The 24,103-nt window shown below is 44.1% G+C and overlaps 1 protein-coding gene across 3 annotated transcripts in view; it reads left to right on the top strand.

Moving 5' to 3' along the window:
• GABRB3 (gamma-aminobutyric acid type A receptor subunit beta3) overlaps positions 1 to 24,103 on the top strand; it is a 1,350,469-nt gene that overhangs the window by 1,114,964 nt on the left and 211,402 nt on the right. The window lies entirely within an intron of this gene.

Below are 24,103 nucleotides of genomic sequence, written 5' to 3'. Positions count from 1 at the left end.
ATATACAGATATAGTACCTATAGTCCTATATCAATAGTATTGATATGTTAACTTTTGAGTGTTACACGTCAATTATGATGAGTTTTGAGTATAAATGTTACAACTTGTATGAAGTTCTTTGGAGTTGAAGCGAGAAGGACGATCACATCACTGCTGATATCCATGACTCCCCGTTTTTTGTACTTTTCATTAAACGGACTCCCTTTGCCAAACCATTGAGTTGTCCTTATTAATTGGTGTTGGAGTAATGAAACTGCACCCCCATCCATCTAAAGGGTGCAGCTATCTCATCTTAAAGTACTTCTGAGCAAACCTCGGCTCTATGGGCCGGCTGGGGGTCTCGGAGCACACTTGGTAGCAGAGATTGATGGTTATCGATTATCGATTATTGATTAGACTATGGCACCCATTGACCGTCAACATAAAGTAACTCTAGGTCTTCGGCAATATCATGAGTCTTTTGCCATTCAGCTGAGTATACCTTGAAGCTCCCCGTAGACAGTGGTAGTGTAAAAGAAGTCTGCAGACCAGGGTCTGAAGGAACCCGTGTTACCCACCTAACCCCTTCCCATTCCTACGGGCAGCTGAGCGGGCGAAAAACCAAAGAAGGCGGTAACAAAGGTGGTGATCCCGAGGGTCCAGAGAGGAAAAAAAAATGTGAACAGTGAGTGAAAAAAACGGAGTGCTTTGGCAAAAGGGCATGCTTTAGAACCGTCCCCTTCCTCCTCAAAATCCTAGACAAAGCTGCACACAACCAAATCCAACAATACCTGGAAACCAACACCATCCTAGGCAAAAGACAATTAGGTTCCCGCAAAGGCCACGGGACTGAAACTACCCTTCTAGATCTAAAGAATCAAATTACCAAGATAATGGACACAGGCAAACCTGCTCTCCTACTGCTATATCTTTCGGCAGCATTCGACCTGGTCGACCACAGCATTCTCACATCTCACCTCTTCAATGCTGCACACTTCTCTCACAAGGCAACCACTTGGATCACATCCTTCCTTGAAGGTAGGGCCATGAAAGTGTACTCAGACCAGGCAACCACCCCCCCACCACTATAAATTGTGGATTCCCACAAGGGTCTTGTACTGCACCGACCCTTTACATCCTATTCACCAAACCCCTCTTTGATTTACTGGACTCCCTCAACATAGCCTACACAAACTACGCCTATGACACGCAAGTTCTCCTCCCCCTCTCCGGAAACTACGACCAAGACTCAGAAGCCCTCCTCAAAATCTACTCCACTATCCGAAACTGGATGGCTATCAATGGTCTCTGCTTAAACGGAGACAAAACCGAAATCATCATCCTAGCCCCCAGCGAAACATTAACTAATCTTAGCCGTGATTACTCTCACATGATTATCGACAGTATTAGCATACCTGTCTCTTCTGCCGTCAAAACCTTAGGAGTCTACTTAGACGCCACACTCTCCATGACCAGACAAACCAGCGCCATCGCTTCAGCATCTGCTCTGACCACCAAACTCATTTATGCCATAAAACCCTACCTTACCACGCCCAACTGTCTCTCCATAGCCAAAGCTACTATGGGAGCCAGATTGGACTACTGCAACGCCCTCCTGGCAGGCACATCGACTAAAAACCTAAGCAGGCTCCAAATAGTGCAAAATAATGCCCTCTGCGCTGCATTATACATCCCCAAAACTGACCATATTTCACAGGCCAGAAGACTCGTCCACTGGCTCCCAGTCACGGAAAGAATTAACTTTAAAATTCTCACTCTTACACACAAGTGCATCAATCACACAGCACCCCCATACTTATCTGAAACTATAACTAAGAACTCCTCCATCCGTCCTCGAAGAAGCCATCATGCCAACCAACTCCGAGTACCCACTGTAAGAAGAGCCAAAGCCGGCGGCATTGGCTTCCCACACATGGCACCTAAGCTCTGGAATGCCCTCCCCAACTCACTCAGAGCAGAACCATTGCTTTACTCCTATCGCAAAGCCCTCGAAACCACACTATTCAACTAACATCCTCCCTCCTTCACCTACACTTGCTCTTTATGTCGGCTACGAAATGTGTCCTGTAATGAAAATTGCTTTGTAACCATCTTCCTTCCATTGTAACCAGATTATGTCTTCATGTAAAAGCGCCACGATGCCCCCGGGCTGACGTGCGCTTTACATAAATTTGAATAAATAAATAAATAAATAAATAAATAGAAAAGGTAACGGAGGGAGAGGGGAAAAACAAAATATAGTTAGAAGTAGAGAAGAATGTATATATCTAAGGGGAAGGGAATAATGACTCGAGAATAATTAAGTAAATAGAGAGAGGTTACCGGGGAAGACACCCGAGAAGTGTGAGGATTCGCCTTATTCCTACGCTTTTAATACAAGCGGCTAGCAGAAATGTGTATCCATAGTCCCAACTAAAGAGGAACACATAGACTACCACAGTGATTAAAGATGCTGTGAAAAGGATACATTTAAACTCTGTGAAGGGGTAGTAATTAGAGGCAGCGATACCTGTGACCAGCTGGTGTTCGTCTAGTCTGTTAAATGTCTGTCTTACATTTTGTTGTGAAATCACAAACCGAAAAAATTTCCTTTGAGAAAACTGATTTTAATTTTACGCGATTGAATAGCTAAGAAAATATCTTATGCAAATCAATGTTTTGTGTAAAATAGGAGATATAACATTTTGTGGAAAAAATCGGGATTGGAGCTTGCAGTGTTTGGTGCTCGCTCATATTGTTGGAAGTTGTTTAAGTCACATGAAGCGTTGACAACTGTTATATAATGAGAAAGGGAACTGATTTAAGCATGCAAGACATAACTCCATTGGCACACCTATGCAAACAGTTGCTGAAACATGCACCTAAGTTAAGAAAATACAGTACAGAGTGGGTTAAAGGAACCGCCCACAACAATTTTATGCCATGGCCTCAGGGTGGGTCCTTATCTAAAGCTGTCTTGCAACACATGACGACATATTTACACGCCACATACACGGGCAAAAAGTTAGACAAACGCCTCGCTGTTCTAGAACTTTGGAAGATGTATGAACAGGGACAGGAAGAGGAGCCACCAATAGATTGGATACTTAATGTATGCACAGACGGGGGTGAGATGCCTACTGCGCCACCCGCCCCATCTGAAGCGAAGATTGAAGGAAACAAAGACGCGGGGTTATACCCGCTGGGAGAACTTAAAGCAGCTACAGGGTATAGTAATCCAGCATACGAGTCACCTTCGGAAAGTAGTGACGAAAATCAAGGGAGAGAAAAGGATAAGAATATTGCCTCCACGGTCCCAAGGGACAAGCAGAGACGCGATGATGAGAGAAGGGACCGGCCACAGACAAGGGTATCTCTCGATAAAGAAAGAGAAGGGAAAAGATGGAAGGGAAACGAAGATAGAACTGATGAGATAGCATTCGCAAAAAACGAATGGATGGGAGGGCAAAGGCATTGATGATTGTTAGGGAGAATTCTCTGTTTAGGCTGAATTTCCTAACCTAGTGAGTCCCCCAGCAGTTTTGCTGGATTTTTGGGGTTTATTTTTTTTCTCCTGCCAAGAATGAGAGTCTTTTACCCTCACTCTTGGACATGATTTGAGTGTGTTTCTTTGAATCTAGATGTGTTTAATGGGCTATGGGGTCTTTTACTCCATAGGGCTTCATGTGTTTTTGTGATGTGTGTTACACAGCACCCTCAGTGCAGTGACACAGGGGTGTCATAGTGACCCCCCAGTATAGACTCCATACCCTGGGACTGACTACTGTCTCCCAGAGCATGTAAAGTCACCATTGACTTTACTAGTCTTAAATTCTGAACAGAACCAGTACAAACCATCATATTGTGGACGTACTGGCTGGGGCAATTCAATTGCCCTGGGGTCTGTTAGTCGAGGGGGCACGTCTCCGTCCCCCTGATCGAGTTTTGGCTGGTGGCAGTGGATACTACTTTTTATATTCTACCGCAATATTTTCCTATGGGATTTCCCATTGTTTTAGGCTACTATCTTTATTAAATTATTTACGGTAGCCTCGAACATACCGCCGGTTTATTTAATATTAATTCTCTGGTTGGTATTTTTTGCCAAAACTTGATTCTAAAATGGCGTTTGTGTTCTCTTCTGTGACTCCAACTCAAGTCTAGCCCTTTGTTCCACTTTTTGGCGGGCTTCTCCACAGAAGCCCTCCAAAGTGGTGCCACTCTGTCTGGGGTACTTAGGAGGGGTGGAGGGGGATTTAGGCACCCTGGACTGAGTTGCCTAGGCAACTCAAGTCGCACTCCGTCCTGATTGGCCCAAGTGGTGAGCCGGCCGGCTCACCACTTAGCATGTTTGAGTGACAGCTAGGCTGAGTGAATGGGAGTTTTCTGCATAAAAGCAGGGCTTTGGGGACTGGAACTTCAGAAGTCGCCACAGGACCTAAGAATCCGACGAGGGAGAAGCTGAGCCGACCTGCCACGACACCACCACCGGTGGAGCCCTGCTGGACCGTCTCACCACTTTTCCCAACGACAGAGGAGATCTCCCGCCGGAGAGTCTTCTTCCTTTGACTGGTGAGGATAACCAGTTTCACCATCTTTTTGCCTTCCCGATGTACCTCATGGCCGCCTTGCCTGTGCCAAGCACCCCGGCAACCGGGATACCACATTTTACCACGACCGCGAACAAAGGTACCACCTTTAACCGGAAAACTCTGCGGCTGGTTTCTTCCCTGGTAGTGCAACGACCTCCATCTTTCTTCCAAGTCGAGATCTTCTCTTCCCCTGGACGACGACGCGACTTGCACCCACTGCCAGGAACAACTGCCACCGCTGGAGGATCCTTCCCACTTATGGTACCATGTCCCGCCTGGCTTCACTTGCTACCGACTGTACGGGGTAGATTTAGCCCCCGGCTTTCGAACCTGGGTTAGCCTGGGACACCCTGGCTAAACATTCCTAAAGCCTCTCTAAACTCTTTCTGAACCCTCTGCAAGACTTTCTTAGCCTAGTGTAACTGTGTGATCTTGGGCGCATTTGTGCTCTGCTCTCTCTAAGAGTGGGCCCAGCCTTTGGACTTTAGCTCACTAGTGACTTTTGCTCTTCTGCCTTGCTAACAGTGTTCCTGAACCTTAGAGTGGTGTACCTTTTCCATATTCTGTCTTTTTCCCTCCCTTTCTCACAAACTTATTGGAGTGCCCTTTAGTTAAGCGCTCACCTCTGTATGAAAATAAGTTGTGTTTTACTGTGACTTATCTGATAAGGAAAAAGGGGTGTATATATTACAATAGTAACTGTGTTTAGAATATTTTACAATAAGAGTGCTGGAGTGTTTCAAATAGTGCGTTTTTAAATAAATAATTATATACTTTGATACCAAAGCTCTGGTCAGTGTTTGCTTGCATTGGTGTGTCTGAGTGCCTATTGTGTATACTTTGCATACTGCCTAACTCTTCTTGAGAGAAGTCTGACTGCTCAGCCACAGCTACCAGGTAAATCTGGGTGGTACAGACTGCTACCAAGTGGGTTTATTGCTAACACCTGTAGTCCTAAATCTTTTGCAGTGTTCCCTAAGGGAACTGCACAGGTTTCTGCCTAACAATGATGCGAAACAAAAAGAGAGGCTTGACGAGGTACAGAGAAAGGGGAACGAGAAGGAATTGAGAGACGAAAGAATAAGGAAAAAAGATGGACAAAGGCGTGAACAGCTATATCGCTAAGAGCAAGAAAGACAGCTCGATCGCAGACAGAGAGCAGCCAATGATCAAGACAGACAGAAGCAGCAAAGGTTAGAGGAATAGCAAAGAATACGAGAGAAGAGAATAAAGAGACGAAGGGTTGAGGAAATTCGAAGGGCAGATGAAAGTAGAAGCAAAAAGAAAAAGGAAGAAGATAGGGTCAGAGAAGAGGCGAGGAAGCTCAGAGAATTTGATGACGATGTAGAACGAAAGCGAAGAGACAGAGCACGCGATCTTGAATATCTGGAGAGCAAGGTTAAGAAACCCGCTCCAGTGGTAGATTGGGAAGACATCGAAGAATTCTTCGCTGTGTACGATTCAGTACCAGGAACGTCTAGGGCGAATATTGAGGATGACTTTGACACCAGAAGCATCAGAGAAACGATCGATAGAATATATGATGAAATGGGGTTAGAACAAACACCCCAAGGGGAGGGGGAAGACGAGCGCCTGGAGAGCACTCAACTATACGACACTGAGGATGTCTCAAAAATTAGTGAGAATAGAGAACTATCCCTGGATAGACTAGAAATAAGTAGGAACAAAGACAACACAAGAAGTGGCACAATTTGAGCACAGACAATGTCCGACTCAGAAAGGGAAGGGCACGAGGAAAAAGAGGAAGTAAGAAGGTGTGAAAGACGACTCCCAAGGGAGAAAGGGATAAGGTGGTCAGACACTTGTGAGTCTGCACCAAGGGCATCAGAGTCAGCCACACAGTCAGGCCGACATGAAGAAGTATCTCATGGTCAGAAGGGGGTGTCATCACCGCCCTATGTGGACAGGCTAAGGACATTGCCAGGCAGGTGGCAATGTGGGAATATTACCCCTGCAATAGACAGGAGAACAATGAGAGAAGAAAGAGAACTATTCATCCCAATTCCCGTTACTCGAGAAGGGGGTGCGAGACCACAATACATTCCATGGCCACACATGGATCGAGAAAACTTGAAAAACAAGCTTCCAATGCTGACATCGGGAGTTGGAAAGTGGATACACGAGTTAGAAAAAATGACAGGAAGGAACACATTAGCTGCAGGGGATATCAAGGGTCTTCTAATCGCCGTATTTGGTGAGAGAGCAGACGATGCATGGACACAAGCAGGCTACCCAGGTGTGACCACAATTAACACTGCACATGATGGAGCTCCATTTAACAATTGTAGAGCCGCAGTATGGAAGGCACTATGAGTGCTTCACCCAGAAACTTCCTATATGGGAGCTATAATGACGCGTAAAATGAAGGAGTCTGATGATCATTTGATTTACATACAGAATTTTCAAGACGCGTGGGTACTCGAGACTCATGAATCTTGGACGAAATCTATACCTGTGTTCTACCATATATTGTGCCAAGGGCTGCCAGAACCAGTACAGAAACAGCTCAAGAAATTGGTAAGAATCGAGGATAAACCTTGGGCAGAAATACAGCTGACCATTGCACACTATTGCAGGTTACTGCAAGAGAAGAATCGCAAAAAGTAAGCTGCATGAAAGGGTGAGGAATCTAAATTGGTGCAGAAGAAATTGTCAAAATATGCTCTTGAGGGAGCAATGATAACTAGCACAGCTGAATCGAGGATGCAGCAGGTCAATAATCTGCAGCAGATTAATCAGGGCAGTACTGGGTTTTATCGCAGGGGAAGAGGATTTAGAGGAAGGGGATGGCAGAGTAATCAGGGAGGCTTTCAGGATAATCAAGGAGGTTTCCAAAATGTGCAGAATGCCAATCAAGATATGTGAAATGGGTAAATGATCCGACCACCGCTAGTATGTTGGTTGTGTGGGATGACTGGACATTTAGCGCGCACATGCAGAAACCAAGGCATGATGCAAAACAACCAAGGTATGGGAGCAGGTACGGTGAATCCACCTGCCGTTTTACTGCAGGGAGTTGCACAGAATCACACGGTCCAACAGCAAACACCAGGAGCTCAGCAAAACCCACAGCCCCAACATATAGTGACTTTCCCACAAGGGCAGTCTCAACAGTCACTGCTGCAATTGTCACAAACAGCGAGCTCAGGGCAGACCATGAACCCTGGAATGAAGAGTAACTCTGGGAATGGGGGAAATCGGCCAGTACACAGTGGGCCAAGATTGTATATGGACTAGGACAGCTCACTGGGAACCCTGATGTGTTCTATCCTATCAGTGACACCAGACCCTCACCGGGAACCTAGGGTGGATGTCATTATAGAGGATAAAGAATATTCCTTCTTAGTTGATACGGGTGCAACACCCTCGTGCATACGTGAAGGCAAGTTCTCCTTGTCTCACAGGAGCTACAAGTCATGTTCCCTTCACAAATGCACTTCCAGTCTCTCTAGGAGAATGTGAGATGAATGTGCCGTTATTATATTCATGTCAGACCCCAGTAAACATTTTGGGTCGAGATTTAATGACAAAGTTAAACATGACGATCTCGTTCACGAAGGAGGCATAGTATGTTCAACTCCAGGAATGCACTATTCAAATGTATGCGAAATGATCAGAGCATACGTAGGCCACACAGCCATGAGGGCTGTACCATTAGAGCCCGAAATGTTTGCGTATGGTATGCGCATACTAATGGCAGGGCTGCCAGGCCTTGTAGACAGAATCATGAGAACCCCAGATGAATTCCTATTTAGACCAAGAATACCGATGCATTAAGAGAAGGGGCAGGTATTTCCCTTGGTGATACATACAGCTGCAGTACGAGGGAGGATGGCCTTGATTGATGGTTATGATGACGAAGGCCGACAATGGTGCGCAGTAATCGCCATTGAAGAAGGATATCGATTGACTGACGTCACCGATGACGATCTGTTTGAAGAACAAGGAGATATGGGAGAGACAATGGTGGAAGTGAGTCTTACGTTTTGGGTGAGAATGATCAAAAGAGAAGTGCATCAAAGAATGATGTTGGCACGGAACCGTCCAGAGTATTTTGTTGACGACATGGTCCAGGTGCCTGTCTCAGTGTGGACCACAGGACCTTATGACGTAGGCCTATTGAAAGGGGGTGGAGAAGTGAGAATTAAGGTAAAACCAGGAGCAATTTTACCCAAAGCAAACAATATCCCATGTCCAGAGAGGCAGATGAGGGGATTTTTAAGACAATTTCGGCTATGATGGAGCAAGGCATCTTAGTGACGTCAGAGTCGTCATGCAATACTGCGTTTTATCTGATCAAAAAAACAAAGGGAGGGTCTTGGAGGCTAATCCAGGATTTACGCCCAATAAATCATATTGTTAACCCGGCTACAATCCTATGTAATATACCTGTTGAGGCAAAATATTTCACGGTGATTGACTTGAAAAATGCATTTTTCTCAATCCCGTTGCACCTTGACTCGCAAGATCTGACGTCATTCACATTCAGACAGATGCGTCTGAAAAGCACAAGGCTACCCCAAGGGTACTGTGAGTCTCCTTCTATTTTTAGCAGAGTCCTGCAGATGGACCTGAGCAATATTGCAAAGTGTTGTCCTGCAATACGTGGATGACATCTTAATTTATAGCACAACAGAAGAGCAATGCAGGCATGATTCTGTTCAGCTGTTGACTATACTGGCTGAGTAGGGATATAAGGTTGACAAGGTAAAGTTACAATATTGTCATAAAGAAGTGCTGTACATAGGCTAGCTGATCTCACATGAGGGGAAGAGGGTGATCCCAGAAAGGGCTGACACCATACTGAACACGGCTAAGCCACACACAATAAAACAGATGCAGAGCTTTTTAGGCCTATACAATTAAGTCAGAGCATGGGTCTTTGACCGCCTGCTACCTTTTTTGGACTATAGCTCTTACACTAAGCCTTTACTTCAGGCCCTAAAACTCTGAGTACTTATTAGTGCAGGAATACCATCTCATTATTCAGGGCAGGCTGCAGAATTATTGACGTTGATACTCACCATTGAGAATCACGCAGACCAGGAAGTAACGGTGTACAGTGATTCCGCCTATGCGACATCGACAGTGCATGCAGGCTTAGCGTGCTGGGAAAGGAGGAGCTACCTCCGAGCAGACGGCACACCAGTGCAGCCCGCAGCCTTATTGGACAGGCTGATTAAGGCACTACAGCTCCCAGTGGGCATAGCGGTCGTGAAATGTGCCGCCCACACGAAAGGGACAGATTTTTATCTCACATGGAAATCAAGCAGCAGACACGGAAGCCAAGCGTATGGCATCCAAAAGTGAGACGATCATGGAAGTGGAAGTCATCCATACCAATGAGAGAATGATGGCTGCACGAACGACAACTGAAGGGTATAACAATCTTGGGCTAACACAATTGATGGAACTCCAATGGGAGGCAACGCAGGAAGAGAAGAATCTTTGGAAACACGAGGGTGTTCTTTAAACCCCTCTGACAGCTTGTGGCGACAAGACAGCACTGGTAAACCAGTAACGCCTGTAGCCCTATTAAAAAGAGTGCTGGAGCAGCTGCATTATCCGGCACACATGCAAAAGAAAATTTAGCAGCAACACTCGCAGAAGACTGGTTCATACCGAATTTAACCGAGCATGTTGTATTCTTTATAGTGAACTGTATAATCTGCCAACAATTCACAGCTGGGCACATATTAAAGGTAATGAGAGGAGACATCCCAAGGCCAAATGGGCCTGTTCAGCACTTGCATGTCTATTATGTCGACATGATTCAAGTATGTAACGGGTACAGATACTTAATTTTTGGGGTGTGTCTATTCTTTAGCTGGATTGAGGCAGGTCCATGTACACACCCAGACTTTACCTGTGCGGCCAAATGTTTAGTTAGAGAAGTATTCCCCAGGTGGGGGGTGTGCGAGGTCATGAGATCAGATAACAGAGCTCAATTTGTAAAAGTGTGATTTTTGAACAGATTCATCTTGCTGCTTGGTATAAAGCACAAGTTCTCATTGGCGTATCATCCGCAAGGTAACGGGATCTGTGAGAAGCTCCACGGCTTATTAAATGATAGGATAGCCAAGTTGAAGCTTACTCTAAGAAAGGGATGGTTACACTGCCTTCCTTTGGCATTGTATGCACTTCGGAACCAACCCGGTTCCGAGCATCATCTTATGCCACACGAGATAGCCACAGGAAGAAGAATGCGTACTCCTCTGACACCCCGAGATAGAGCTAGATGTGATGCCCAGTCAACAGGAGAAATTGTAGGGTCTGAAATGCAAAATTACTTGAATTGCATGACATCTTGCCTTACTGTAATTTCAGACCAGCTGCAGCGACGACGAAAGGGGTGCAGGGCAGCATGGAACAAAGAAGGAGATACTACTACAGACACATCACAAGGACTTTGTGTACCATTCGTTTTCCCTGGCGACACCGTCCTTGTAAGGAACCATACGAGGAAAAAGTGGGATGAGCCACGATTTAACGGCCCCTTCAAATTAGAGGACTGCACTCCGTCAGCAGCAAAACTACAAGGCAGGAGAGCTTGGATTTTTCTGGGCGATATCAATCCCTACATCGGAGAAGGCCCCCTGCCTGCACCCCAACAAGAGGAGTCTACGAGCTACGGGGAAGAACCACAGCACGTGCAGACGAGATCCATGAGGAAGAAAAAAGACGCATGACCAGCCAGACAAAGATAAACGAACTTTTGTAAAATTGTGGCTTAAATTGGACACAGCCTCTAAGCAAAAAAGCCTCAGCCTCAGTGCTTTGGTATAAAGCGCTATATAAACAAATAAATACAAATACAAATACAAAAAAGGGGATAAGGACATATAAACGGACACTTTGTGCATCCTAGTTGCAGGGTGAAGAAGAAAACTGCACGTATTAGCCACAATATAATCTGTTGACTTTGAACCTCGGACTGAGGCACAATTAAAGCCGTGATAAGAAAAGACTATGCCAAATTTTGATTGAGGACACATAAATTGGGAGAAAATACAGTATCCAGACTCATTCCACACCGAGACCCTATTCGGAATCACTTATAGTGTGCCGCAGTAGCGACATCACCAAAGATGTGGTGATATACTTTAATATAGTGCTAAGATCATACCCGTCATTGGTGGGGAGACTCACCACTGTTGCTGACTTTCTTCAAGTTCCTGAAAACGAAAAGACAATAAGAAGATTGCTTACTGTAATTACTGAAGAATTCCTCTTACTACCTGAATACAGTGAGGAGAAACCAAATGTCTCAAGCAGAGAAGGAAATGAGCTTGTAAATACGTTGTTATTTCGCATAATCGAGGACTGTCCAAATCTTGTCGTAAGAACGATAGACACACTGACACACTCACGTTTCTTCGAGATCCAGCGAATACAAAACATCTAAGCCAACTTCTAAATAAAATTGTGATCTCAGTTGCACTCCACGCGAACGGACAGTGCAGACATTGTTTACATTGAAGAGAAAGCATACAATCCTGAATCTCAGCAAGACATGATAGATGTCCCTGTCACTAGAAGACAGCAGATTGGCTCACAACGTCCTTTTTCATCTAGTCACTGACTTCTCAGAGCTAGTGGGGAGACTGATCGATGTTGACGTCCTCACATTCATCAGAGATGCAGCTAATGTTGCACAGATGGGCATGCTCTTGCATGGAATCGTACTACAAATAGAACTCTCTAATCATCAACAGAACTATCTGTGGAGATTCTAAAAGCTTTTCGCCGAGGGACAGATCGAGGAAGCAGTGTCAAGGATTTCACATTCTTCCATTTGTTGTTTTTTTGTCTCTCTTCTACATCCTGACCAGGATACAACATGTCTTTGGGACTGAACCAAATCCGAGGAGTGGACTGGGAACTGACCTACTTTGAACATGCATGGTAAAAGGACCTGCCGAAGTGTTGTTTGATTTGATTTTTCCCATAGTTTAGCAAAGGAACTGTATCCTGAAATAAGAGGCAATTCATGCCGCAAGAGGGGGACCACTTGTAGGACACCTGAACCGCTTAAACACAGAATCCGACAGACAATATTGTCCAAAGAAGTATAGTTAAAGGTAGACATTTTGCGAATGATGGAGATGGGGATCCAGAGCAGCAATCTTGTCCTCCCACAGGAGGAGAGACGTCCACGTTTCCCTGGAAGTAAATGCTGCCGCCTGACCTACAGGGGCATAATGTATTTGTGTATCATATTCATCATTGTTTTACTGTCATTAACAATCAGAACTGCATTTTTTATTGGTGCACAAAGCGTTCCAATTCCAGTGCACCCACCTCATGATGCACGCATGAAACCGACAAAGGCACCAGACCTTGCATAGTCATTCCGGTCCCTAGAAGATCTGATGGTGGAGTGAATGAGCTTGAAATGGATGTGATTAGCAATGACACACACACACACTTGTGGTAACAAACAAAAAGAAAGGCCGTAAACAGGGTCGGCAAAGAGTGAATGAAGAAAGATTACTGACAACCACGCGCATGCAAACACTGAATGCACACGCAACAGGCCTAGTGTCAATGACTGCAGAACCACAATTCAAAGCCTCAGAGAAGAAAAGACTGCCTACTATGGAAAATATCACTACAAGTAAAATAAAGAGCCAAATGAAGGAAGCAGACATAGTAGAAAGACTAGAGGAGCTGAGGAAGAAACACACGGAGATAGCAGTGACAAACATATAAGTTCCAACGAAAGGGACCAGTGCAAGTTCCACAGTACAGCCATATACCGGACCAATTTCAGGGTGGATGAGATGGGCATTTATAACAAGCAGGAAAAAGATGTATGAAGACAAGGAAATAACTGCCAGACATTTGTCTACTCAAATGGCGCAGATAAGGAAGCCTGCACCATGGACCAGGATACCTGAGAACCTTCCAGCAAGAAGGAGCCACACAGATGCATTCAGGGATGTAGTGATAGCAAATTACAGGAAAACACTAAGAATCAAGAGAAGCATGCATGAAGATGACAACAAACTAAACGACTACCTGGATAGCACAGCACATCTGGGAAACATTTGGTGCCAGCACATGAAAGAAGTTGGAAGACGAAATTCAGGAAGGGAATGCTTTGTTTGTGCACTCCTACCATACAGCATGGGGAAGTCCAAGTTCTTTGTAGCTGTAGAAATCGATGTTGAGACAGCACACTGTCTATCACACGTAGCAATTTACAAGACCAGAGGCCAGTTCATGGGAAGTGATGATTCACTGAAATGGGCTATTGAAGCAACTGATCCAAATGAAGATGACTATATGTCCAGTACATAAAGACAAGAAACAATGGAAAGGACGAAACACATTGTGATCAGATATGAGAAACCTGGAGTGAAAGGAGCAGGAATCAGATGGGAAGTAAATCAGAAGCTAAATGTCCAAAGAAAAACTCCAGGAGAGGCTTCAAAGTTAGATGAACAGAGGCCAAATGCAGATTTGGGGAACAGTGCTTTCACCAGATGGATGGCAAAAAGGAGTAGTAATTTGCAGAGTATGGATGGTCCTCGGAGTCTGCAAAGAAGCAATTGAAAATTCACAAAGGCTCTGTAAGCCACTATGGCCAAAGCTCTCAAAACTACTTACATGGGTCAAAGACAGGGGAGGACCTTTGCAGATAGTGCAACTAGAAAGCTCAAAATTGTGCTTCGGGAATAATGGCAGAAGAAAAATGAGAGATAATCAGAACTATGGACGAGTTTTCGACGCTCCAGGAATGGTTCATGGCACTGCCGTAATTATGGATCATTATTGGGCATGTGGATCTAAAGCTTACATCAGACTGCCAAGAAACTGGGGTGGTATATGTACAATAGTGAATGTCCAGGTTCCAGCATTAGTGATCCCAAAAAGTGACTTGAATATTGACAGTTTCCCGAAAGCAGATGCTCACCTGAGAAAAAGGAGCTCTGTAGAACTGATGACTCGATTGAAAAGGGAAAATTACTTCTCTGCCAAATCTGAAGAAACCTTTCATGCCAACCCATACGAACACAGACTGTTTAGCTTCGCCTCGTCAGTGTTCGCTAGAATCCTCATGCCAAGATTACAAGTTGGAGCAAATACCAAATGGTTACAGATAACCAGATGGGAGTTACTGCAAACCATCAACACGACCATAAAAGGATTCAATGAAATCAAGGAAAAGCTAAGAGCCATGCGACTGATGACTCTCCAGAACAGATATGTCCTTGACATGATCCACAGCTATGGATGGAGGAGTTTGTGCAAAAATCGGAGAATCATGTTGCACATTTATACCTTCTCATGATGAGGAAAATGGAACTTTAATAGAAGCCATAGGTATGCTGACAAAACTACAGAACCAGATGATCGATGAAACTGACGAAGTTGATGATGACAGCTGGTTTGGATCCCTATTCTCATGGGTCCCACAGTGGATGGCAGACACATTCAAGTTCTTGGGAGCCCTGCTAGTGATGATACTGCTAGGGTTTTGTGTTATCAAGATAATAATCTCTCAATGTCAAAAGACTGCTAAAAAGGCCATAGGGATGAAGATCATGATTGAAGTCAAGCCAGGATGGAAGCCCAAAGACCTGACTGATAAAGAAATAAGAGACTTTGTGAAGGCCAGCATTCACGCACCAAAAGGAACAACATTTCCCTATCCCAGGAAGCACAGCAATGATGTGGGAAGATGGGTTTATTGCAGCCCAAATGGACAATGTCAACTGATGACATGGAATAAGGACGAACATGTAAGGACAACAGGAAGCCTGAAAGGAGTAATAAAAATCTGGACTCCAAAGAGACACTTCTTCAAACCTTCATGTACAGATCTCGAGGACAAAGAAGAGATGAACCCAGGCGATGGAGTGAAGATGAATACAGAAGAATCGAGTAAGATGAATCCAAAGACGGAAGTGAAAGTGGTCGATAAATCGCCCAGAGGGGCGAGTGTAGAGGAGGTCCCAAATAAAGCCTGCATTCCAGTCGCCCATTTTGAAGTTCCAGGAACGTTCACACCAACATATATGATGTATGCTGAGCAAATAAATATGCAGAGAGCTGCAGTGCGGCTCTGCCCAGTACTTATTAGAAGAGCAACACATATTGACGTACCGATAACCAGAAAACCATGGACAGTAAGGTATCTATTGAGGAAACCCTACCAACAAATGAAACGAAATGAAGATTGCCTAAATACTGTCCCGGAAGAAACCAAAAAGGCCTTAATGGAAGACAAATGGTGACGTCACGAGGACCCGGACTAACGTACAGATAGAAGAAATGACAACCAAAAAATGACACAGAGACGAAACGCCATGAATAAAGATATTGTGAACCTAAAGGGGGAGAATGATGTTGAAATACAAACAAGTTCAAGCTGTAAGCAAGATGAAGATATTCAACCAGTTTACACCTGTAAATATGCTTGGAACCGCAAAAAAGCTAAGGAAACAGTGCGGCTTGCTATGCTAAGTAAAAAAGTAGTGCAGCAAGCGCCATTATACATAATCTACCTCAAACGAAGTACCTTATTATAAGTATGTTTCCACTTTGCAAACGAAGCAGAACCAACCCAGGTTACCAAAGGCCAAATGAGCAGAGATTCATATTTAGCAAAACGAGGGAAGCAAAGGTCATACCAATGGAAGCTATGAACAGTAGCAACTTTTAATTGAAACTAAGACCAGAATATCCTGCCTCTGAAGGATCGAGATAAGAAGGCAAAGGCAGGTGACAGGTGAAACGAAAATCAAATACACAAATTGAGGAAATGAGACAAATTCACGGTGTGGGAATCACGTGACCTGCCGAGCAAGAAGAAGCACGGGTTCACACCTACGCTTGGCACCGGACCAAGCCGAGATATCAGAACCTTTCCAGAGAGATGATGCAGTTTCGAGGCCAACCACAGTGAACTAATTGACACATGGCTATTAAAGTAATGATTGATTGTAACCATAATCGGAGGAAGGCCGGGTAACTAAAGTCATCCCACACCTGGCCGACCATTCTGCGTGCTGCTAAGCGAAGTGGAAAAGTATGCATGGGGTTGGTGCCAACCCAATCACAATGGACCAAATAATCTAGGGTTCTATAGTTAGTAGAACCAATAGGACGTTGTACTTTTAGTGACATTCGCCGTAGTCATTTTTGAAGGAAGGGCTTAGATGCCCACCTGACAGTGTTTACCCAATCCTCTCACTCCATTACCATATACAGATATAGTACCTATAGTAAAGTTACCTTTTTCCAACCAATAGAATTGCATGTTAACTTTTGAGTGTTACATGTCAATTATGACGAGTTTTGAGCATAAATGTTACAACTTTTATGAAGTTTGTTGTAGTTGAAGCGAGAAGGACGATCGCATCACTGCCGATATCTTTGACTCCCCGTTTTTTGTACTTGTCATTAAACAAACTCCCTTTGCCAAACCATTGAGTTGTCCTTATTTATTGGTGTTGGAGTAATGAATCTACACCCCCATCCATCTCAAGGGTGCAGCTATCTCTTCTTAAAGTACTTCTGAGCAAACCTCGGCTCTAAGGGGCGGCCAGGGGTCTCGGAGCACACAACCATATTGGTTCTCTGCTGATTGTCCTTTCTCTATTATTCATCTGCTGTAGAATCCTTCTGTTTGCTTGTTTGTGTATGTCACATATTTAGCACAATGCTCTGTTTGAGTAGTTTTCTGGGTTGGTTTTGGCATTTTAACTTTTGAATTATCTTTGGACTATGCTTGACTTTTGCCCATTTCAAATCTGGCACTGTCTTAGCAAACATCTCTCACCCAACCCTCTTGTACCCACTCTGAAAGACAGTGCGCACAAAGAGAACTTGTACAAACGTACACTGTTATGCACTCAAGATAAACCTGAGATAATAATGCCACGCTCCCTTTAATGAGACCCACAAGTCCTGTTCTGCCAGGTGATTATGTTCCTACATTCCACCATGGACAGCTCATGAGCTGTGTCAAAGTTATCTGTAGTTGAACGGCCCCATTTCCCATCTTTATATTCAACCTTCCTGACACAAACGTATTCAATTATTTTTCTTCCCCAGAGAACAAGATAAGCAAAAACAACATGTTGACACTAAATAATATGCACAACAACAATGGTGTCACCAATGTCCAGGGATGCTTCTGTGTGGCAGTGCGGTGTATGTGTCCTAGTGGATACATCCCTGCAGAGAACGCCAGTTTGCATTGGCAGCAATATTTCATTGCGCCCCATACAGCATTTGTCTAATCAATTCCTCCTCGTATACTACTTTATGTGAACCCACTGCCCAGGCTGGAAAACTTGGCACCAAGTTGTTGGGCTTTTGGGTAAGGAATTCTGGACCTGGTGATAGATGGAAGAAACAGTTTTCAACAAACGTTTACCATATTGAAGTACTTCATCCTCTGCTAACTGTACTATGTCCCAATTTAAAGGCACCAGTGAAGTTTCTGCCAAACTCATTGGTCTACAAGTAAGTATGTCATAGGTACTTTATCCTGTTATTCTAATAGCAGTCCCCCTCATGTTCATTAAAGTTAGTGATAGTGCGACTGGCCAATTCAAGTCATTTTCCACACATATCTTCTGGCATTCCAGTAACCCTGCTGATTGTGGATTGCATGGACAGAGGAGTAAATGTTGTATATTAACTATTTTGCATTGCTCCTAAATAAGTTTTCCACTGAAATTCACAATTCCCAAACCTAGGAATTCAATTGTATGTTAAAACCTTCAGAACTGCATGTGTGTATCTACCTTAAGAGTGGGATATGCCTCCATCCATTCAGAGAATGCATCCACAATATCCAGAACATATTTCTAGCATGCCATGTTTGGCATTCGAACAAAATTGCACTGAAGATGTGCAAATGGGACCCATGGGGCAGGAAGTGCCCCTTGTTGTACATCAGTTGTTTTTCTATATTTTGATTCTGGCATATCAACGATCTCTGAACCAACTGTTCACTGATTTGTGGAAAACATCGGTCAAACCATTCACTTTTCATCCTATTTACCATTCCCCTTTTAGACAAGCGTGCTATGCTAGGTAACATTTGTGTGAAATAAACTTGAAATGTTTTGGGAACAACTAAACGTCCTTTAGGAGAATGTGTCAACTTATCACTATGAAGATCCTGCCTTTCCCCATGCATTCTTCTCTGATTATGGAACTTGCTCTTCCAATACAGACAATGGGCCTCATTACGACCCTGGCGGAACAGGTTAACGGGACCCGCTAAAGGAGGCGGACCCGTTTAACCAGTTACGCCACATTACGAGGTCCCCTCGCGGGACCCGGTAAGGACGCCTGGTAAAACCAGGCGTCCTTACCGGGTCCACGCAAGGAGAAGAGGGAGCAAACAACGGGCCACTCGTAATCGGCCCGTTGTTTTCTCCCTCTCCCATTCCCATTCAGCCCTATGGGGGCTGAAATGGGAATGGGGAAGGTCCGGGCCCGGGTTCCTGGAGGGAGGAATTAACGGGCCCTCCGAACTCGGAATGGCCCGGTAATTCCTCATGCTGGGAACCCGGACCCAGACGCGATTTTGGCGGCAGCCAGGCCGCCAATAGCAGCATGGCTACCGCTGAGGTCGTAATGAGGCCCAATATTTCTAAAATTCCATATGTTGGCTTTTGTGACTGCACTTTCATCTGAGGCATCATTTTCTCTGCAACATTTCTAAGGACATAGCAGCTCTCCTTGCTATTTGATCAGCAAGTGCATTCCCTTTGCTGACATTGTTCCATGGGGCTTGGTGTGCAGTGCTTTTGAAAGCCTAGTTATTTATTAGGTGTTCCAGTGGCACTTAAATAGGCTTGATCCTTCCACAAGCTACCATAATCATGTACTATCCAAAAGGCTTAGCGCAAACTTGCTTGCCAACTGCTATGGTGCATGCACGTGTAAGTGCACCATTTCAGTAATATGTGCCCAATGTATCCGCTCTAATTGTGTGCTTTCTGACACTTCATGATCTGTACAAACTGTGTAGGGTGCTTTAAGGTCCCCTTTTCATTTCTCACACAATTTCCATGCACACAAACTCCTCATCTGGGTTTTGTAATGGGGTTCCTGTAAATATGATCTAGGTTTCGTGAGAGCACTTTTAACAATACAGTCATGTTGTTCATCCTCTGTGGGGCATCGCAGTAGGGCTTTGTGATTTCAAACTGGGCATTGAGTAAGAGTAATGTTTGAGGAATTTAACACTATTAGTTCATATTTAGTTAACAACAATGTGGATACGTGTTATGTTTTTGCTTTCAGTCGCAGGGCAGTTATGGTGTGTGGGACTGGTAGCATGAGTGTCCTTCCTAATACTTTAATTTACATAAATTACAGAGCCAGCACAGTTGTGCAACTGACCGACTGCAGGGTAGTACCCCCTACGCTACTGGATCTAATGCAGCACTATATTATGAGATTGGATACTTCTGAGTCAGCACCACTTGTGCATAACCCACTTTTTATGCACTATACGATTAATGGCTTCTTGTAATCTTGTAGTATGGCATGACCCAAATAATGCATTTTCTTGTATTAGATTTGTAATTTTGCTTAGAATACTTAAGTCCCTTCTTGTCCAAGGCTGCTAATAATACAAATGTATAACTAATATGTAGTAGACTTAATGATCCATCGTAAACCTCTCCTCCCCCATGAATTTAATATCATCCAGATCTTTCTTTATGGATTGGCTAAAAAAGGTGGGGATTTCTGTTTACCCATGTGGGAGATTGGTCCGCGTCATTTGCCAACCGAGATGGGGAGAGGCGAACACATTTTGGCTGTCAGGTTATATGGGAGCCCATAATGTCGACTTTCATTTTGCTGATTCCCATTATGGCTTGGTGCAGTGAGCACGTAGATCACTGTGTCTGGCATCCCCCTACCCCCCTCCCCCCTTCCCACTTAGCTTGCTGGCGGCACACATTAGAGGTGTGCCACCGTCTATCCCGTATCCCTGTGTCGTCAGTTCTAACCCACTAACATGGGTCAAAACTGGCATCACAGAGTCTGTTTTTTTCCACTTTTCTTTTTTTAATTGACCCCCACTTCCATCTAATGGAAGCGGGGGACACACCTGCAACCCTTGACCCCATTACACTGACTAAGGGTAGCGGGGGACACCCCCGCAACCACTGTTTCCCCTAGTTGCAGGAATGGGGGGGTCAGGATTTTTGAACTGCACAAGAAGTACTGGGTGAAATGTTTTAGTCGCCGTAAATGTACTATCCTGTTATATGGGGACTAAAAAGAAAACTGAACATGTTTCAACCACTTCAAACCGTGTGGCAGTAGGTTGTATACATGACACTATATTTCAGGGTTTGGAACAATTAGGAAAAATGGTAAGAACACTGCCTTTACAGCTCCGAAGTTTTCAGAAAACCTACACACATGCAGTCCAGGTTTTTCAATAGATATTAGTATCCGGCATGCCAAAATGAGAATGAAACAAACGCACTGATTGGTGTGTTTGTGAGCCTTACCTGCCGGTAATCCCACTGACATTTCTGCATCTTCCACGTGCTTGTCCCCAGCACTCTTTTCCATTCCTGACCAACTTGATCATGCCACCATGGAAAGGGAGAAGGGACTACATGTAGTCCCTTCTCCCGTTCCTCAGCTGCCATTTTCTTTGTTTACCATGGCGGCCACGGAAAGGGATAACAGACTATGTTTCCCAGTCCGCGGCAGCAATTTTCTAGTTATGGCCTCAGGTCGCATTACCCAACTGGTAATGCCCCCCCCCTCCTTGGCTTATATTGCCTAAAAATGGGGGTATTTCACTGGCCTAGTTGTAGGTAGCAGTATTCTCATATCCAATAATGCATTTATTGCCATAGATATTCATGCTTCCTCCTCTGGTTTTATTAGATAATGATGCTTCCTGCTTAGGGGTTTACTTGGACCTATTTGGAATCATACTGTTTCAGAATTGTGGATTAACCCCACATCATTGGCATGCTGAGACTACATGTTATGGGTACCTGAGGTTTATGTTTATGTTTATTATTTGATAATGCATTCCAAGCCCAGGGTTAGCCGGGCGCAGCAGGTACAAGATTACTTAAGCTTAGGTTACATACAGAGGATACAAATAGCTGATTCAATACAAGTCATGTTACCATATTTACAGTACATATATACAAAAGCACAAGATAGTGGTACCTCACAACCCACAGAGGGCAGTGAGATGGTCTGCAGTCCAGATTTCAGAAGTATGAAGGCAGTTGTATGCAGTGATCCAGGGCCTAGTGCAAGGGTTCAGTTTGTTAGTTGTCGTTGGTCCAGATCCAACTTTTCACCTTACATCTTAATCTGGAGTTGGGTAGATTAGCTTTCAATGCAATAGGAAGTGCATTGCAAGCTTGGGCAGCTCTAACAGGGAATCTAGCTCCACCCACTTTTGTCCGCCTAAATCTAGGAGTTTCTAGTAGGAAATGGTTAGAGGCTCTGGTGTGGTGACTGGAGGATTTTCTGGTCAGTCTGGCCGAGATATAAGGAGGTGCAGTATTGTTCAGTCCTTTATGCGTGAGAGATAGCGTCTTGAGAAGAACTCTGTCACTGATTTTTAACCAGTGATGGTCTTTCCTGATCTTAGAGATGTGCGCTCTGCGGGGTATGTCCAAGGCTGCTCTAAGAGCATTATTTTGCAATATTTGCATTTTGTTTATGACAGTTTTATTGACGCCCGCGTAGAGGGCGTTACAGTAGTCCAACTTAGACATTACTAATGCGTTAGCTAGTGTAATGCAATTGGTTTTGGAGAGGTAAGGTCTGCAGGTCCTGATTAATTTACAGGTGTACGCTGTAGAGGAAGCCAAAGTGTTAACTTGTTTTTTGGTAAAAGTTAATCTCAATTCTTGGCTTCCCTGTGTGCCTCCTGACTTTCATTGTTTTCTGGTTCGTCACACAGCATATGGATTACCTTTTTTTCTTGTTCAATAGGAATATCTGCATACATTCCGTCCATGGTAAATTAATTAATACATCTCAATTAGCCCAAAAGGCCTCTACCATACAAATTTACTGGGTATATGGACTTCAGCAAAAAAGTGTGTGAATAACTGTATTATTTGTTATGCCAACTCCTCCCATGGTTTCAAAGAATAAAGTATATTTCTTAAAGTTCTTTGCTTTTATTGTAGAGCAATTCACTCCCATATCTATTAGACATTACACTTCCTTACCTCTAATGTTTCCATTAGTATACAGACCATCTTGGTCTACCGATGTTAATGCTTGCAATAGGACATCAGCTACCCCTTGATAATCCTAACAATTATTCCCGTTTGTTTTCAATATTTCTCTGGCTGTCACGTTTGGAAAAGAGGGGCAGAAGACACCAAGGGACTTTCCTTTGGTCTGTCCACTGCCTCTTAATGGTTTGGTCCCCGACCTCCCATATTCCCAAACACTCCCCCTCTTCTCATCATGTGTGGTTGTTTCTGCCAATTGGCCTGCTTCCTTTTGGTCTTGAAATGAGACACAATGATGGCGACAAAAATTAACTCACAAAGGGGCGTAGTCTGCCATCAAAAACATACAAATTTATTTTTGCTGCACCTTAGGCACAAATGTTGCTTCTATTGTTTCCTGTGCCATCTCAGCCAGCTTATTTATTCCTGAATGATATGTAACAACAACCTTTAAAAGGTCTAGTAAATTGGCTGGTGATTCATCTTTTCTCTGCTTCCAATTAGGCATCTAGCGACAATCAGTTTTACGTGGACACAATACAGCAATATTTTGTACTAAAGCATCTCTAATCTGAACCAACTCAGCAGCATACCTACCGTACATCCTCTGTGGGCTGGCTGCTCTCTTGATTCTAACAATGGCACACTTGAGCATGGATAATCACTCTCATGCGCTGATTCATATCAGCCCAAGAATTGTAGCATTGTATAACTGCATAACTCCTCAGTGAATTTCTCAGGTTCCTCTCTAATATTTGGAATCTTTTTTTACACAAATTATTTAAATTCCCAGGATCCCATATGGCATGTACCGTTATCAGACTACCAGTTTTATCATCATCAACACCTGGTAACTGTCCCAATGGTGCTTGGAAGTGTGCACGCTCTGTACCATAAATCACACCTTCATGAGTATGTGAAGGCTGATAATGGATATCCTTTCTGCCTGTGTGACCAGTTCTTGGGCAGGGGTTGCGCTCTCGCTGCACTTTAAAAGGGGGCTTGCTTGTGTTGCTCTTGCATTGATTGTGTGGGTTAAGTCACTTGCACAGTGCATCCCTCATGTCTCAATAATATCCTCTGTTTCCACCTTCTGTGTGTCCCTTTTTTATTTCTGTTCAGTGCATGCATAATTTTGCATGGGAGTACAAAAGTTACATCTTTCAACTTCTGTTGTTCCCTTCTTATGGTATTGAGCCTTTTCTAGTTTATGGCATGGATTCATGTTTGTTACTTGGTTCCTTAATCTTGAGACCCCTAATAATTTTGAACCATCTGCAAGCCAGTTTAGAATGA

The sequence above is a fragment of the Ambystoma mexicanum genome, chromosome 7p (genome assembly GCF_040938575.1).
Source record: "Ambystoma mexicanum isolate Mex_15411 chromosome 7p, UKY_AmexF1_1, whole genome shotgun sequence".
Classification (NCBI taxonomy): Eukaryota; Metazoa; Chordata; class Amphibia; order Caudata; family Ambystomatidae; genus Ambystoma; species Ambystoma mexicanum.
The sequence above is the reverse complement of the archived record's forward strand: the minus strand, read 5'-3'. Positions and strand labels throughout refer to the sequence as shown.